Source organism: Rutidosis leptorrhynchoides, chromosome 8, assembly GCF_046630445.1.
Source record: "Rutidosis leptorrhynchoides isolate AG116_Rl617_1_P2 chromosome 8, CSIRO_AGI_Rlap_v1, whole genome shotgun sequence".
NCBI classification, from domain to species: domain Eukaryota; kingdom Viridiplantae; phylum Streptophyta; class Magnoliopsida; order Asterales; family Asteraceae; genus Rutidosis; species Rutidosis leptorrhynchoides.
Window position 1 is genome coordinate 18192921 of NC_092340.1, and position 15120 is coordinate 18208040.

General features: G+C 33.9%; 1 long non-coding RNA gene across 1 annotated transcript; it reads left to right on the forward strand.

Moving 5' to 3' along the window:
- Positions 1–308: 308 nt before the first annotated feature.
- LOC139862078 (uncharacterized) lies at positions 309–15111 on the forward strand. The gene is made up of 5 exons (XR_011764044.1): positions 309–362; positions 634–695; positions 782–869; positions 947–1024; positions 15003–15111. It is a non-coding gene; the product is annotated as an uncharacterized lncRNA (long non-coding RNA).
- Positions 15112–15120: the final 9 nt, after the last annotated feature.

Below are 15120 nucleotides of genomic sequence, written 5' to 3' on the forward strand. Positions count from 1 at the left end.
CGGCGTCGTTCGAATCTCTAATTTCACTTTTTATGTCATCATCAAATGAACAACGTTCATAATTAAGATGATCATATTTTCGTAGAATGTGCAAACACTGATCTTACTTCTTTATTTCTTGATCAGGTCAACTAATACAGTTATCGCCTCATATGGAAAAGCTCGTGCCATGCCACAGATTCTGTTAATTACACTGTTGACCCGATAATAGATGTTTTGGGGAAAGTTATCTTTTACTACTAGTTCTTCGTTATCTAGTTCTATTATTATTATGCATTAATTAATTAATTAATAGTGCTCTAATTACAGGATGTTAAAGAAATGGTGCAAGAACTTTAGTATCGGTTGCTGAGTCTTGAAAGGTATAAGTTTTTTCTGGTTCTATTAAATCTACTACAAACTATTTTTTAAATACTTCATTCATTTATATCAACATCAGATGTTGGAATACTTCATAAATGCTTCAATTTATCTACTTCTCTGCTATACGGGGTTTATTTGAATATCTGTACTACATATAGTTATTAACATGCACTATAATATTGAGTATAAAGAATCTGGCTTTAATTTATTTTTTGATATTTATTCATTTTCTATTTATCTGTGTAGCTCTACAATCTGCTGTACATGCAGGTTTGCAGGGAATAAGTGTTGCAAATCATCCTGTCTCTAAAAGAAGAAATATATTAGACAAGGTTTATTGATATGTTCAAAAGATTGTTATATGCAGGATACCACTCATGACTTCCTGATGTAATTCAAGTTAACTTGTCTCTTGTAGGATAGAAGTACCTATGGTGATGTAGCACCAATCGAGGGTCCGCGGCCTTCAATTTCCATTTTGTGTGACTGAACGCGTTATTATCATGGTTATAATCAAAATTGCGTTTTAGATTCATTTACTGTGCATAATGTATATCTTCTGACTTCTAAGATTTTGTTTCAGGGTAATAAAAGGACGCCTTCACCCTTCACATTTTGTTGGTCGTGAAGTCGTTGTAATGACACAATGCTTAAACGGGTGGTTAGTCTCTTTCCCACTATCAATATCTTAGATAGTTTGTTTCCTTTCGTATTCCATTTGTTTCATGAGAAGTGCAATTTTTAGTTATCTAGTCAAGCTAATGAAAAAAAAAAATCCTTAAATTAAGATGCTTAAATTTGCGTGGCCCCAAATAATTGCCATCAGTTCATTTGAGACCAATGATAATGGTAATGGGATATATCTTTTATCTTTTGCACATAGGTGTGTTGTAGCCATGCTTTAGTTGTCGAGGTCTGCCTAACAGAGAAAGGCGTTACTCAATGCTATAAGACCGCTCCCAACCATGAAGTCCTTCCTTAGACAGACCGCCACATTAATCTTCTCTTCATTTCCTCACTATTTCCTACCTATCACATACCCATCACACACCACTACCAACCATGACATCTCCTCCCCATCACTTGGCCCCATCTTCTTCGTTAGATCTAGTTTTCAAGATAGCTTTTTAAATAAAAATTAACCATAACTAAATACTAGTAACTAAATACATATATACAACAAAATTAACAAACAACCCACAATTTAATTAAAACAACTCGTGCTCACTTATGTGATGAAAAGAAGCAGGGCGAAGTTGATATGCTATTAGAGGGCAACCCTCAAATCGTTGGTAATGGTCTAATGGGTCTCATATAAAAGAGACGATAATTAACAAAGGAACATTTCCATTTACTATAGTCATACTTGTCCTCAAACTTATCTACATTATAGCAACAACATGGAAACTTATCTATATTCATATGAAACTTGCATATCAACAGAAGTTAGAAGTTGGAAGTTACAGATCATTCACATTATGATCTCACAATTGCATAATACACACACCATTTGAATATAATAATAACTTAATAACAACTAAATTAAAGATCTTAATACTTAAAAGAGCTTGTCAACATATGTATTTTGTTATAACTGATAAATCAAGCTTACATAAATTATCAATAAACCGCATAAACTAAAGCATAAAAAGATACAAATTTATGAAGAATACACAAATATGATCAATTTACGTAATCAATATCACAATTATATGTGTTTTAAAAGAAGATATATGTATGTATGTATATATATATATATATATATATATATATATATATATATATATATATAAAGCTTAACCACAAGAAAGATACAATCGTTGAAAAATATACAACTGCTTGATAGAATACGTAATACAAATGGATTTCTACTGTAATTAACTAGTAGTATCTCAAAAAAATGAACGAATACCTAATGAAGACGTGTTGACGTGCATAAGTTAAATTTAAACAAGAAGAGGAGAGAATGATACCTGCCATCATTTAGGAAAAAGATTATGGACCGCTCGTAAAGATTGCATTTTCATTATGCCGATACACAACCATTGCCATTGAGTGGAATTCCAACTGACTAGATATTGATTGTTTAAATTATAACGAAAAATATACCTGTTAACATTTCTGACCCAAAAATATTCATCATGACGCCAAGGCTAACATACAAAATGCGGTCAATAACCTTGGTAGAAAAACCTCCGAAATGCACGAGTTTACTCCCATTCCATTTAATCATAATCCCTCCAGTTAAATATACCCACTAAGGTATATTGACTTCCAATGGTGTTTTGTTGGTATACCAAAAAAATATCTCACACTAATGTTATGTTCACCCCAAAATATTTCCCCTATGATATCATATTATTATATCTTAAACCAGTAGCACACCCATCACAAAATGTCTACACTATTTGTTCGAGCCGATATTCAATCTGAGTTGAATGAACTCCAACGAAGACCTTGTCAATTAGAGAGTGGAATGTTGAAATCATCAAAAATATTGTCGTACAAAACAATTCCTTCCTCCTCTCTTCTCGTGATGACGGTATTCTTTGGATATTTTTCAATAGATGCATTCTGAATCGGCATCTCTATTCGGGTCAAAACCTACCTTGTTTTGATCGACTACATGTTCATAGATTATTTTATCTATTTGGTGACGATCAGTAATAACCCTAACAACATAATCATCTTGTAATGGGTTTTCCAGAAAATTTTCGTTTAGAAGGATGATGGCTTCTTGCATATTGATTATGTTTCAAAGGATGAGAAAATAGTCGTCTATGTAATGGAAAATTCGTACTTGTTCTCTGAAGAGCATATTGCTATGATGCATATCTAGAACAGTAGCTAATCCACCTGGTTGATATTAAGATTTCGTACATCGGAGAACCGGAAGCTAAAAACTTGATCAATGAAAAAAGTTAAAGTCACCTGACAAAGTGGGTTTTGTATTCAAACGAATGTTGTACCATGTATGAACCGTAAATTATGCCTTACTAAATGGTGTACAAGTTTCGGTTGATAACGTTGACTTGATACAATTCGGAAATATCAATTTTCTTTAAGAGGAAGTAATTCATCTATGGGAAGTCCTTTTTTTGAAAGAGGGATTATCCATGGTTTTATGCAAGGTTGTAAAACTTGCGACTCGGGGAGAACTCGGCCGAAGGTTTTTGAGGAGTTCTCGGCGACTCGGGGAAAACTCGGGGGAGAACTCGGGGTTTGACTAATGTTGACTTTTAATATAAATATATATATATATATTCTGATAATATATAAATAAGAGGGGTTGTTATTGTCATTTAATTAAAGGTTCAAGAGTTCATATCAAGTTTGTTCTTGGTATTAAAGTTTGGTAAAAGTTGAGGGGCTATTATTGTCCTTTTATAAAAGAAAAAAAAATAAAATACTTAAACAATCACTCATGTGCTTACCAGACCAAATCTAAAAACTCACGTTTTCTTCTTTACCCTTTATTACTCGGTATTATATAGTTTATTAAACCCTAAAAAGTTAAAAAAGACAGCCACCACCTTACCTTCTCCGGTCACCGGATTTTACAGGTTTCACCTTTTTTTCTTCCTTTCTTCACTTCCTTTTGATGTTCGTCTTCTCCTTCCTCATCTTTACTCGATTCCGCCAACATCTATAAGTTTTCTGACACTGTTAAATGATGCTTAACCGCCATTGACCGGCGGTTGCCGGCGGTTGACCGAGTTTTTAGCGAGTTTGGTCCCGATTTATCGTTTGCTTCCTTCTGCCGTTTTCTCGCCGAGAACTCGGCCGACAACACTGGTTTTATGGCTGATGGCGGCGGTTGGCTATAGGTTGTTAGTGGTGTTGGTTACAACTTAAAGGGGTTTTAAGGTTTGATGTGAGAGAAATTGAGCTAGGGAATGAGTTTGATGTGAGAGAAATTTGATATTAAGAAGTATCAATCAAATATATAATATATATAACCATACAAATAAACATTATTTTGATAATACAATATTAGAGGATGCCATTTTTATCTAGTTCTATTTGCTAATGTTGTATATATGGTTGGTGTATATTCCGTCCTCTAATATTGTAACATTATAAATAATGTTTATCCATATTATATTTTATAGTTCATAATATTGTTTTGAATTCACATCATACACAATACCAACAATACCCAATCCCGCATATGCGATGAATTCACATCATAATATCTATTAAATTATATCTATAACTATTATCTATTATAATTCACATCATAATAGATATAATTTAATTTAAGAAAATTAAATTAAATACAATAAACATTAGAGGATGCCATTTTTATCTAGTTCTATTTGCTAATGTTGTATATATGGTTGGTGTATATTCCGTCCTCTAATATTGTAACATTATAAATAATGTTTATCCATATTATATTTTATAGTTCATAATATTGTTTTGAATTCACATCATACACAATACCAACAATACCCAATCCCGCATATGCGATGAATTCACATCATAATATCTATTAAATTATATCTATAACTATTATCTATTATAATTCACATCATAATAGATATAATTTAATTTAAGAAAATTAATATGTTCTTTTTAACCCTCCCTCTCACCCACATAAAAATATATTTCTCATCTCATTATCTCTCAAATCAAATCTAACCCTAAACCCTTTCAAGCGGCCGCCAACACCGCAAATACCCCATCTCCGGTCGTAGTCACCACCTATCCAACCATAGATAATCTCGTTACTCAACCTGTTCTTCCTTCATAAGGACTCCCAGGACTCCCATATATTAATTCCCCGATCTCTCTTAGAGAAACTGATGTTCTCAAATGTATTAACTCACTGTTATAAACTGAAGGTTATATCATTTAATTAGATATACTTTACGTTTCATATATGGGTACATTGTTCGTCCAAATATAAACCGCGAGTATTCACTTTTGTCGGGTGACTGACTTTTTTAGTGATTGGCTTCAGGTTCTCCGAGGTGTGAAATCTCAGACGTCGACCACTGCATTACCTAATGTTTTAGAATACGTATCATAGAAATATGCTTTTCGCGGAACGAGTATGAATTACCCAATCGTACATGATTACTTTCTCATCTTTCTAAACATAATCATTATGCAAGAAACTATCATCCTACTAGATGATCCTGATAATCTCATCCCATTTTTTCATTTGCCAAAATTTGAAAAAAGCGTCAAAGGATAGTGACAAGTGTCGGTTGTAGCCAATGACCATCTTCATCGGATATATTTTCTTGTAAAACACGAAAAAGGGATGTATACTGAAAAACGATGGAAATAGTGTGGAGCCTCAATAGCTAATGGTTCACAACAGCCATGAGTACAATATCTCTTGATTGATTGTTTTCAGATTCTCATAATTGGTTCGATACAGAAATACTTGTTGTCACAAACCACTAATGAAATTGTATTCGTGATACAGTGGTAGACCATTCAGAAGTTTTACATACTTAGTTAGTAGCTATTCTTCATGATTACTTAAGCTTGTAGTTATAAGAAAGTTAAATTCACCTTGAAAGAGATCTTGTGGTAGATCGACCAAGCTCTCTACTGCATTACTCTCTTAGGGTGAAATTCTATAGAGATAAAATAATCTTCGCATAAGTTGTTAATCAAAACTTGGTTAGTTTTGAATATTTTATTGTTGGAGGTCCTTGGGTACAAATGAAGAAGGCAATTCAAATGTATTTATCGAAAATAATCAAGAGAAACATATCATTATCCCCCCGGTGTGCATGCTGTTGTGTTTAATGATCTCATAGATCTCATATCTCAGTTTCCAAGCGACAATGTGTTGTTAGAGTTTATAAGGAGTTTGATGATCCGCAGTAACGGGTTTACTGGTCATTTTGTAGTCCATGCACTGATTGTTTGAGATTTGTTTTTTTGGGATGGAACAACGTATCATTGTTAGATATTTGCTTTTATATCAAAGAAATAATACTGAAAGTCCCCATGTAGGTGTATTTGACTGGGAGAGGGATGATGATAGGGAATGAGATCCAACTAATCCGTTTTAGAGGATTGTCTTAAAAGTTATTAATGGTATTGTGTATGGATAACCTTCATGGTTGTGAAGATATGGATATGGAACTTGAAGGTAGCATGTATATTTCTCTATTTGACTTAAACCCTCGGAATTGGCTTAATCAATTGGAACTTCTCCATGCAGATGCTCGGCAACATGCAAACCTCCTCTTTACAAGAGGATTACCCCTGCGGTCCAGCAAGGTAATCTATTTCCTCCATGATATTGACGATAACATGTATCATTCTCTTCTTTTCTTGATTATATTTAACTTAATTTAACTTAATTTATATATAATCAACAAGAGAATAATATCGTTCATCGTCAATATCATTGAGGAAAAAGTTACCCTAATCGACTGCGAGGGTAAGTCCTCTTTTAAAGATAGTATTTTCTTGATGCCGCGCATCCGCATGGGAAAGTCCAACTGGTCGAGCAGAGTTCGATTGTTTAAGTCAAAACGAAGAATATACCTATTACCTTCAAGAAAGGTTGCAAAAATCGGATAAATCGGCTGAGTTCTCGCCGAGAAATCGTTTTAGAGTTGCTGCTGAGTTCTCGTTTTATCGGCCAAAAAATCCGTCAATGACCGATAAATTGAGTTTCTCGGTGAAATCTCGGTCAAATCGGTGAAATCTCGGTCAAATCGGTGAAATCTCGGGTATCATAAAAATTATCCCAAGAGTTAACGCAAGTCAACCGCTGAGAACTCCTAGAAATGGTCCTGCAGAGAACTCCCCTGTTAAGCTCATTCTCAAACTCCTCCATATCAAACAAATCAAATTGCTGCTCATAAATTCTTATAAACGGTTGTCTTTTCCACGCAGCATCGAAAGTAGCACGAAACACCACAACATATTGAATGATTCGACCATCTTCTCAATGGGGAACGATAATATTATTTTTCTGATCATCTTCTATAACATGATTTTGCGTTACCATAACCAATTGGTTCCAGAACCTTGAGAGATTAAGTATGAAAAAGCTAACATAACCTGTTAGTAACTTGAGCATACACAAGATGATCTCTAGCAAAATGATCAGAGATGATTTTAGCAGAGGAAAATTCATCATTAGAGTTCATCATTGAATTCATTAATAGCAAGATGACCTGTTTAAAAGGTAAGATCTGCACCTTGTAATGCATTATCAGAAAAATGTGGATCTTGAAGAATATTTCTTTCTTCTAAATTGATGACATTCAAAATCCTTATAAAGAAAACATCTAGTAAGGCGCGATCCAGTTTCTAAATGTTATTATAAGGATTTTGAATGTTATTAATTTACAAGAAAGAAATATTTTTCAAGATCCACATTTTCCTAATAATGCATTATAAAGTGCAGATGTTACCTTTCAAACAGGTCATCTTGCTAATACTGAATTCAATGAAGAACTCTTTAATGATGAATTTTTCTCAGCTAGAATCATCTCTCATTGTTTAGCTAGAGATCATCTTGTGTATACTCAAGTTACAGGTTATGTTAACTTTTACATAATCTCCGAAGGTCCTGTTCTTTGGAACCAGTTGGTTATGGTAATGCAAAATGAGGTTATAGTAGATGATCAAGAAAATAATATTATCGTTTCCATTGGGAAGATGGTCAGATCGTTCTATATGCTGTGGTGTTTCGTGCTAATTTCGATGCTGTGTGGAAGAGAACTGTTTATAAGAATTTCTGAGCAGCAATTTGATTTGTTTGATATGGAGGAGTTTGAGAATAAGGTTAACAGTGGAGTTCTCGGCGGGACCATTTCTGGGAGTTCTCGGAGAACTTGGGGAGTTCTCGACGGTTGACTTTTGGGATAATTTTTATGATACCGAGATTTGATCGATTTTTGGCCGAGAAACTCAATTTATAACGACCGATTTTTTGGCCGATTTCAAAACGAGAACTCGGCAGCAACTCCAAAATGATTTCTCGGCGAGAACTTGACCGATTTTTTCGATTTTTGCAACCTTGCTTTCAAGTATCAAATCCATATCTTCACGAAATGAACGCTAACATACATAATACAATCTGTAACCTTACAAGACAATCCTTCAAAACGAATTAGTTGATCCAATTCCCTCCCATCATCCTCCTCCTAATCAAATACACCTACCATGGTGTATTGACTCCTTGTATTATTTTATGACATATAAGCAAATCCCTAACAATGATACGTCGTTCCATCCCATCCCAAAAATAATTAAAACTCAAACAAACTGCACATGGACCACAAAATGACCAGTAAAACTCGTTGGTGCATATCATTAGACTCCTCATAAACTCTAACAAATCGTTGTCGCTTAGAAATCGGAATGCCGAGATCATTAAAAACAATAGAGTACAAAACAATATTCATTTGGACCCAAGGACCTCCAATTAGAAAATATTCAAAACCAACCAAGTTTTGATTACTATAATAAAATATCAATGAACATTATAAATCAATATTAAAATTTTATTAAAATACCATAACAAGAAGCTCATAACCTTGAACACATGCTCATGTGGTCTTTAATGGCATGTTTCTTATACATATCGTCTTCAAATTTGGTATCTAATAGATTAAGGGTGTTGATAAATCCAACACCAAAATTGCTTACGTGCATTATTGAGTTGTACTCTACAACTGCAACCAAACAATGCATAAAAGTGGTGAATTTATCAATTTTGATGTTGGTTTATCACTAGGGATGGCAATGGCCACCCGATCCGGTGGATATTCACCGGATCCACCCGTTTCGTGTTGGATATGGATGAACTTAAATGGATACGGATGAACCTAAATGGATATGGATATGGACATGGATGAAAAGTTTCATCCATGGATATATCCATTACCACCCGAAATACATATACAGATACGTAAATACAGATATATGATTTCATATTTATTATTACAAGTTCATTTACCGTTAGATTTATATTTTAATTTCAACCCTATAATGAAATAACTATAATATATGACAATAAAACACGTATATATAACAAAATAAACTTAAAATTTCATATTTAATATTTCATAATATATGTTTTATAGTAAGTTATTCAAATTTGGTTATATCTTCGACAAAGATTACATATACAAATACGTAAATACAGATATATGATTTCATATTTATTATTACAAGTTCATTTACCGTTAGATTTATATTTTAATTTCAACCCTATAATGAAATAACTATAATATATGACAATAAAACACGTATATATAACAAAATAAACTTAAAATTTCATATTTAATATTTCATAATATATGTTTTATAGTAAGTTATTCAAATTTGGTTATATCTTCGACAAAGATTACATATTCTTATGGATAGATTTTAATTATGTCATTATATATTTTTTTCTACTATTTTTCATCGCATATTAGAAAATATTATAACATTTTGTTAATATCCATTGGATATCCATTAACCCGCTTAATTCACTGGATATGGATATGGATGGATGACTTGAAACTAAATGGATATGGATATGGATATGGATAGGACATCATCCGATCCATATCCGATCCATTGCCATCCCTATTTTTCACTAGCCATAAATTTACCATAGGTTAAGTTACTGAGAGTGGTTGTATAACCAAAAGACCAGATTTAGTTTAGGTGTTGTTTGTTTTTCTGTGTGCAGATCTTATTATGTCTCATGTCTTCGCGCTCGCAGACGTTTTTACTGCAGACAGTTTGTTTTCCGAAGACATAAGATAAAATAATGTCTTATTATATCTGCAGCCTCGTAGACTTAAATGTATGCTTCTAAGTGCTGCACACTGAATTAAATTATTTTGCAGACATAAAAACAAACAGTCTTCACTATTCAGCATACATTCACTATTCAGCATACAGACTTTCAAACCACATCTACTTTACAGACATGGTCCGCAGATCTTCAGACCAAAACATCTTAAAAAACAAACAGCACCTTAGTTACAACAAGTTGCTTCTGACGTATCTCTTATAGTACACGGATGGAAGCCAAAGATTACGGGACATCCAACAAGTTACAACAAGTTGCACCTTAGTTACAACAAGTTGCTTCTGACGTATCTCTTATAGTACACGGATGGAAGCCAAAGATTACGGGACATCCAATTTTTTCCAACATAGCTAACCTAGCTGCTCAACCTGAAGCAACATAATAATTAATAATAATAATCATAATCATGAGATTCATAAATAAAAACATACAACAAAGGAGTAGTTTTAGTATGGTGGGTATTGTATGTACGTATGTTAGAATAGCATACATTCACTATTCAACATACAGAACTTCAAACCACATCTTCTTTACAGATATGATCCGCAGATCTTCAGACCATAACATCTTAAAAAACAAACACCTTAGTTACAACAAGTTGCTTCTAACGTATCTCTTATAGTACACGGATGGAAGCCAAAGATTTCGGGACATCCAATTTTTTCCAACCTAGCTAACCTAGCTGCTCAACCTGAAACAACATAATAATTAATGTAATAATCATAATCATGAGATGCATAAATAAACATACAACAGAGGAGTGGTTTTAGTATGGTAGGTTTTGTTTGTTTGTTTGTATGTATGTATGTATGTATGTATGTATGTATGTATGTATGCATGCATGCATGCGCGCGCGCACGCACGCCCGCCCGCCCGCCCGCCGGCCCCCGCCCGCCCGCCTCTCTCCCTGCCTGCCTCTCTCTCTCTCTCTCTCTCTCTCTCTCTTTTGAGCAACGCAAAAAATAAGCTCTTCTACATGTGTGTGTAGATTAGAGTGAAACTTGTTAAAGCTCTATTATAAGTAAGTAAGAGTGTGATTATTAGATAAATTAAAAGAAGTTAATTACGTTATTTTTGGATATCCGGATGTTGGATGCGTTATCTCTCTCTTTCATTTTATAGAACCTCAATTCATGCAGCTCTGGATTGTTTCTTCGAAATTCTTCGAGTCTGTGATTTCCTTAGTGTATCCGGACAGACAAGGATACACAAGATGAAATACTACTAATTATATTGGGATTTTTCATCTTTTTGTTTCTGGGAAATTATTAGGTCTCCAATCAATCAAACTTCCGGTGGATATGTGATAGAGAACAAGATGACGCCAAGCCCAATATAATAAGTAGCCCAATAATTAGTTAGGGTTTCGTTATCAATCTCTTCATATACGAGTGTTGTTAGTCAAGTTAGGATATTTAGAAAACTATGTACGTGTTTGGTATTCGGCCTCTATGGCTTGGGTAGCAAGATTTGTTCATCTTGTCTGATTAGGCAGAGATCGATCATACGAGATCATCTCTGATTTTGTTTTTCTTTTATTATCTATTGTTCTTGTTTACTCAACTATCAATCAATTAATCATTTAAAAAAAAAAAAAAAAAATCACCAACTATACTAATTCAGGTCACTGTTTTCCATCTTTTTGCAACTTAATTCTGTAATACTCTAATACTACTACGTATTATATATGCATTTATCAGACAACAACAACATCATACATAAATCAAGCTGAAACTACCGAATATGATTTTTGTACAACAAATAATCAGTAATATAAGTTTCATGACCAAACCCTAAATCCGATAAACGAGATGAAATACTACGTATTCAACAACAAAATTCAATTTGCTTAGATGCAGAAATACCTGTAAATTAACCTTTATGTATATTATTCAGGCTGCTGTGCTGTTTAAAAGAGTACTTACTCGACCCGTTACCCAGCCCTCCCATTACAACCCTTCTTTGTCTTCAAGTGCTTATGACATGACTTTCTTCCCTAAGCGACCATTGTTATGTTTCCTTTGCTTGTGTCTGCTGAACTCAAACCTGGTGTAATCATTTTACCTCGTTATATTCGGATAATGACATTGATGATTGAGATAATGAAAGTTATCAAGTGTTCTTGGTTCTATAAAGTGTTCTATACTTAATTTTTGTACAAGTTTGTTTCCAATTAGCCTTATTGTTACATGATAAAGTTTTAGTGTTAAAGCACTTTAGTTTCCTTTTTTGGGAAATATTATCCATTTACATATTTATATACTACTCATAAAGTGTTTTTGATTTTTAATGCATGTTATATTGTTGCAGTTTTTATCTTTAGTATTAGAACTTCACATTGGATGTCTCACTAAGATAATTGGTTTATCATCACGAATAGGTAGAAATTGACCCTCTAAACTCGAAAGACAAGAATCATTGGTCTATAATCTCATTGTCCAATTTCAACACGAAATGTTGGAATAGAAAGAGAAAATAGATTATAAGTAGCAAAATATCCAAAAACAAAGCAACAAGACAGTGTTCATTCATGTTCTACATACAAAACAAGGGCGCTCAGTCCCAAGGTAATTTCTCCGGGATCGTTAAAAGATTTCGAATTTGTCACCAAGATTTGATATATATATAGGTGAAAACTTAGTTAACAAATGGCAAACCTAAGGCCTCGGCACCAGATCCAATTATGAAAAAACTTTTGATATGTTAGAAAAATATCCTAATCAGTTTAAGTAAGCGATAATAAACAGTTTAAAACCCAACCACTATAATAAGTAGTCAGGTTCAAACCCAAAACAAGACAAACATAAATAATACGATAACTATCTTGCTTAGCATATATAATAACTGAAATGGAATGTTAAACACCCAGTTCAGCTACTTACTACAATAAGTAAGTCACAATCTGCATGTTTCACAAAATCAAAAGTCAAGTTCGAACCTCAAAACAAGGGTGGTTTTTAATTAATTATTACAACCACTTGATCATAATAACTTAAAAGCTTAATTCCAGGTAAGCACTATAAAAGTGGATTTAATTGTTGCCATGAGCATCATTAACAACAGTTTCGGGCACTTCGCCTGCAATACCAACACAATAGTACAAAAAAAAACAAACATCAGTAGGCTACTTTAGTGTCTTGCTTTTTTAAGCTTATCATCCAAGTGATCATGCCTAAAAACAAGAAATTTTAAATAAATCCAACCGAACAAGACATTCAAATAAGTAGGTAAAATACAATATCAGGAAGAAAAAGAAAATATGGCATTGGTATCTTATTGTGCCATACTTTAATAAGCAGATGAGTTTAAATATCATATATCATTGTGTTTTCAATTGATATGCGGAAATATTTCATTGATTGAATATGTAAACTGAAACGTTTTGATAAACTGAGTTGGAGATAAAAGATAACAAGAGAGTTTAAACTTTAAGGACTACATTTTGAATATATTGCTTATATCTCAGTTGTTTTAAAACTGATTCTCTAGTTTACAATGCACATGAACATGTTTAAATACATCAAATGGTCTAACAGCTATTTCCTAAAGAGGTTAGGCTCCATAAACACTTTTGGAACCACCTTTATGTAAATGGCAATGTGCAGATATGTATCCGTTTTGTTGTCTTCATGGCTGGACTTGGTTTGGCAGCTTGTGAAAGTCTCTAAAGGGAAAGGATGAAACTTGTTTTCTGATCCCAAAGTCAAATTAACTAATATGGTAATTTGACTCTTGGCTCCTTGTATTCTAACACTCCCCTCAAGTTGAATAGTGGGATCTCCACAATTCAACTTGACCAATACATCATTGAGGGGTCTTCAGTTGACTAGTCAATCACGAGCTAGCTAGTCTTCAATTTTGTTCACTCTTCTCTCTCGAAAAGGTATTGTTAATAATTACACTGACAAAAGCATACTTTATGACAAATGACATGCTTTATGGTCAAACTAAATTTGACTTTGGTCAAAGCACAGTACTCAACGAAAATTCTATATATATTCGACCAAACCTATTTAATAATTTAACGGTAGGTAACATACAGACAACTCTTATATTTTGGACTTTTCTCTCTCTCTCTCTCTAAAGTATAAAGGCTCTCCGTACTTTCTGGTTTCCGACTAGTTAATGGGCGCTCCGGCCACCGGCTTATCGCCGGTGGTTCGATGAATCTTTACCTTCTTATTTTCTTTCCCTTCGTTTCCATCTTTTTCTCCGTTCGAATTGCTCCTGACTTGATTTCTCCTGCGTTGCACCTTCGCTGACGGCTAACACAGGCGGCGAAAGCCCTTATTGGTCTTTCTGTGCTCTGTCGTTCTCCCTTGGTCCGGATATGGTGGTTTTTCAGTCGATGTGGGTATGTTCGTGTGTTTTTAACTCCGGCACAGATTCCCAAGTTGCGGCTTCTATTCCATTTGCAGGCGGCGAGGTTCGTGATGAACCTCTGCAGCGGTTTCAGGTAACCTTCTTGGTAGCTTTTGTTTCTTTTTTGCGTTGATCTGTGCTATTTGTCCGAGATTCGGTCGGTGGTTATCAGAGTTTTTGTAATCTTTTATTAAAAATTGGCGAATTTTCGGTGGTCGCTGGGTTTTCCTGGGTGTTTGACGGCCGGCGGCGTCTTCTGTCGTGACTCTAAATCCTAAACCCTTAACCCTAATCTTTTATTAAAAATTTCCCTCTTTCCTTCCGAAGAAGTACAAATCGCAGCATTACTTGGCAGCGTCTTCGTTCGAATCTCTAATTTCACTTTTTATGTCATCATCAAATGAACAACGTTCATAATTAAGATGATCATATTTTCGTAGAATGTGCAAACACTGATCTTACTTCTTTATTTCTTGATCAGGTCAACTAATACAGTTATCGCCTCATATGGAAAAGCTCGTGCCATGTTATCTTTTACTACTAGTTCTTCGTTAATTACACTGTTGACCCGATAATAGATGTTTTGGGGAAAGTTATCT